Source organism: Artibeus jamaicensis, unplaced genomic scaffold (genome assembly GCF_021234435.1).
Source record: "Artibeus jamaicensis isolate MK-2021 breed Jamaican fruit bat unplaced genomic scaffold, CSHL_Jam_final scaffold_833, whole genome shotgun sequence".
Lineage (NCBI taxonomy): Eukaryota > Metazoa > Chordata > Mammalia > Chiroptera > Phyllostomidae > Artibeus > Artibeus jamaicensis.
Window position 1 is genome coordinate 15,038,918 of NW_026522056.1, and position 4,625 is coordinate 15,043,542.

Here is a 4,625-nt window from a genome sequence, read left to right on the forward strand (position 1 = left end):
TCTCCCTTTCGCCTCCATGAATTCCAGAAATGCAGATTACCTCCACACATCCTGGCAGGCAGTCTGCTGACTTTTAGATCAGGATCTGAACGTTTCAGAAATGAATTGGACGAGCGTGCAGTGGTGCTGCCAGTGTTGGGTATCCCACGACTGTTGCCGGGATCATGTAGAGGAACAGTGAAAACCCACAGTTTCCACTGTAACAGTAAACTGCAGATGCCTGTTTAAAGCACCAGCACTATCTTCTTTCAAAGATAGGCAGGCAGCTTGGACAGTGGAACCAAACGGACTAGGAGCTGGGGGTCTTGGTCATTCATTGCATGATCATAACAGAGTCATTCCATCTCTCTGGCCTTAGTTTTCACACCTGTAACTGATGAGGGACTCAAATCTGGGGGAAGAATTAGCTTCCAGTAATAGCTCATAAGCTTAGTAATCAGCATATGTAAAAACCTATTGTTTCAGGAACTGAAGGTATGACCCACCCTGACTCCAGGAGGCCATAAACAGTTCCACCTTTGTGGCTTAGAAGGTCTCAAGCAATCAAAATGGTATCTGAGACATTGTGCTCCAAGGTGAGACACCCATAGCCAGGACGCAGGTGAAAGAATGCTCCAGCTTTTATCTGATTAACTTTTTCCCTGGAATTCCAAACCCCTTATCTACACTTTTCTTCTTATAAAAAGGGTTGTTTTTGCCCTGGCTGGTGTAGCTCAGTGCATTGAGCGTGGGACTGTGAAGCAAGGGGTTCGATTCCCAGTCAGGGCACATGCCTGGGTTGCAGGCCCGGTCCCCAGTAGGGGAGACATGGGAGGCAACCACACATTGAGGTTTCTCTTACTCCTACTCCTTCCCTTCCCCTCTCTCTAAAAATAAACAAATAAAATATTTTTAAAGGAATGTTTTAAAATGGAAGTCAAGATGGTCGTTAGGGTACACACCTGCTATCTTCTCAGATCACCGACCATCTGAATAAAGTGCTCATAAAGATTCAATCGCTGACTCTGCTTGTTGGGTCTAGTAGGTGACAGGCAGCATGAACACCGGCTTTTTCAGTTCCATAACCTGAGATAGTTGATAGATGTTGGCTAATGCAATGTTGGTGATCATGTTGTGATATGTAAATGTATCATATCAACATGCAGTACGCCTTAAACTTGTACAAGGTTATATCAATGATATCTCAATAAAACCAAAGGGGGGGATTAGGGGGTTGACTGGCTGTTTGAAAACCTTTTATCTTCACCTGCCTGATGCCGGCTCCTGTCCCCATCCTGTCTCTCAGAAGACCGGTTTCCACCTCTGAGCCGCAGCTCCGGAAGGGGCCTCCTGCACCAGCCCCCAGTGTTGCTGCAACTGCTCGCACCTGCTTGGAGTCATTGTACACAGCTCCGTGTTGTGGTAGTTGGGCAGCTCTGCATGGAGGGCAAAACAGGGGTTTCATGAGAAGTCATCTTCGCTGCTTGTACAGAGTTTTCTGTGCCTCTTCTTTCAAAGTTTCTTTCTTAACTATACAAGAAACTCATTCTCTTGTATAAAAATTGGAAAACTATGCTAAGTTTAGAAAAAAGGGTAAGATCATTCTTAATCCTATAATGTTACCTCACCCATGGGGCAAGTCCGATAACACTTTGGTGTGTTCTCCACTTTCTATGCATTTTTTACATGTTTTAGGTCATGCTATTTATATTGTTTCATTCCTTTTCTCCCACTGTATGATAAGCATCTCCTCATGCCATTGAATTCATTTATGAATACTATTTAGTGGCTTCATTATATTCTGTGTTCTGGGCCTTGCTTTGAGGTTGACGAGTTAGGTTGCTTTTGGTATATTCTTAAAAAAAAACATTTTACGAGTAATGCTGAGATGAACATTCATGTCTATACATCTCTGTGAATTTCAGATTTTTTCCCTTAAAATGCATTTATAGAAATGATTACTAAATTAAAGAGTATGAATAGTATAAGACTCTTGATAGTGTTTTGGTCTTAATCTTTTAAGCATATTTTATGACTCAATATCATCATTTTTTTTCTGTTAAAGAATATCACATCCATTTGAGTACCGAGAAAACTGTTTTCTACCACTTTTCCCTGAAGCAATACATGCCCGAACCTTCTCCCAGGAAATATCAGAATCCAAATCTTTGTTGGGAACTGTCAATCAGCTTCAGGAGAGACCTGCCTGACCCAAGGCCTCTCCAAGTCCCTAAGACATTTATTTTCAATGTCACTGTGAAATGCAGGTATAAAGGAAGCCAGAAAATGGCTCTTGACTGTAAAGAAATAGAAACAAGTCAGTGCAAAAATTGGCTCTCCTATTCAATACACTGCACTTGAAACACATTAAAATATAATAGAACCAGCTGTTACTAGGACCAGCTGTGTAACTTTGGGCCCGCAGCCTGGCTGCATAGGTGGCCGCTTGTGTGAGGAAAGAAGAGTGAACCAAGTGTATTATAAGGTCCTTTCAGTCCGCATCAGATGATTCTGTGTTCTTTTCTAGCGGTGTTTGGCTCCTGAAGTCATGTCCTAAAAATACTCTGAAACAGTTTTGAGTTTGAGGTTTTCTTTGAAATGATGATGGTTTAAAAATCACCATCTTGGAGGTGTGAAATGTTGCAGAATTGGGTATAAGAGTTTGGAATCAGACAGCCTTGGGATAAGCTTCGCTGATTATTAGCCACTTGTGTCCTTTTGCCAATGACTTAAAAGCTTTGAGTTTTAATTTCTTCACTTGTAAAAGGGCTGATAACGAGCCCATCTCATCAGGCAGCTGGAGGAGTGGGTGGGTAGGTGGTGCCTGTGAGTGGCACACAAGGACCACGCAGGAAGGATCGTTGTGAGAACCTCTGTGTTTATCGGACCCGAGTGAGCACTACTCCTAGTGCAGCAGGGGAATGTGAGGTCTGGGAAGTTGCCCCTCGACAAAAACCACACAGCATGTTAGACATGAAATCACAAATCACCTGTGGTTTACTTGCCTCCATTTACTCCTTTGTCACCATACAACTCAGGAAAAGAGCTGCATGAGGACAAAGATTTCTAGTGGAAATTTAGGTCCAAAGCCAATTGCCAGTGTTATGTGTGTACAATCGGATTTTATATGATTGTCCAGTCATGTGCTGGGTGCTCAGGAAACACCTGCCTTTTCATCTGAACTCCGATCCAGCCACAATTGTTGCCTTTTTCTGCCCCAAAGATGATCCCGGCATGGGGTTGCCATAGAGTATGAAGGCCCCACAGAGGTCTCTGCAGTGCCTTGCACCTGCGCTCCACACTCTTCCCCTTTGTTTTCATTTCACTTTGAGGTCCCACTCCCTCTTTTCTGCCCATCAGCTGAGACAAACTCTTCTCTTCCTGAACCCTTCTGGCCGCACGCACATAGGTTCTCTAACATCCAGCTATTCTGGTTTATTCTAGTGGGTTTGTGTTTGCTTGTCTTATCTCCTCTGTAAGACTCTAAGCCCCAGCACAAGGGGGTTTTCATCTCCTTTGAAACCCTTCAGAGTACTTAGCAGATTGCTAGGTATACAACAGGTATGTAATAAATAATTCATTCTCTGGCACAGACATTTTTCACATTCCAGCAGATGAAAATGGGATCCTCTAATCTTGCTGGCTCAAACTGTGGTCTGGATCAGCAGCACTGGCATATTTTTTTTTAATAATAAAGAATTGCTTAATGCAAACCACTAATACATACACACAAGCTGTAAAGTCTTAAGAAATTTAAATATCCGAGTCATAGAAAACAGGTGTAGTCCAGCCACCAGGGTGGACAGGATGTTTGAAGGACCGACACACCTCCCATGGTGAAGAGGGCATCTCCAGAGGTGAAGGGGGCCCGGAGTAGCGGTGGTTCACGCCAGCTCTCCTCACGGGGAAGTATGAGAGGCTCGCTGGCCAAGGCAAGGAGCTCCGTCTACTGCTCTTCAGGCAGCTTGAAACTCTCAAAATCTAGAGGATTGAAGGCAAAAAATTCTTTTTCTACTTCTGGACAGGTGTCATCTGAGGGAGAAACAGGGCTTTTTGCTTCAGCAGTCTCCTTGGTCATCTTCTTGGCAGAGAAGTTTGTTTTTATGTCTGAGGGGTCCATTAGCCTTTACTTACTGAGTTTTCTGTAGCTCCCTGGACAGTTCCCAAAGCCTTCCTGGCAGCGTTAGGTCAGGCTGGTGGAGCAGCAAACATTGCCAACACGAGGTGTTGAAACCTGCTGTCCCCCAACTAAAGCTTTGACCGGAGGCCCAGACCCCAGCTTCAGCCCATACTCAGGAGCCACACAAGTTCCATTTTCCTGGATTAGGTTGGGTTCAGCAGTCAAACACATGCACACTGTTCTGGTCATCTTCTAGGAGCTTGGTGTCCCTGGGAGAGAGAGAGAATGCATGAACAAGGAGGCGAATGTAGGTTACTGAGCGAGCAAGAGAGAGAGAAAGAGAGAGAAAATCTTTGTTCTGTTCCCTGGGATATTATTTACACACACACACACACACACACACACACACACACACACACACACACACACCATTCTTGGGAATGGGGAATCCGCAGGTGATTTGTATGCATGAGAAGCACTGCGCCAAATGACACTAGGAGCCCAGTTCTGGACCTTTTCTTCCTCA

General features: G+C 44.3%; 1 pseudogene; it reads right to left on the reverse strand.

Annotated features, from left to right (window-relative positions):
* Positions 1–3,695: 3,695 nt before the first annotated feature.
* LOC128626639 (securin-like) lies at positions 3,696–4,348 on the reverse strand (annotated as a pseudogene).
* Positions 4,349–4,625: the final 277 nt, after the last annotated feature.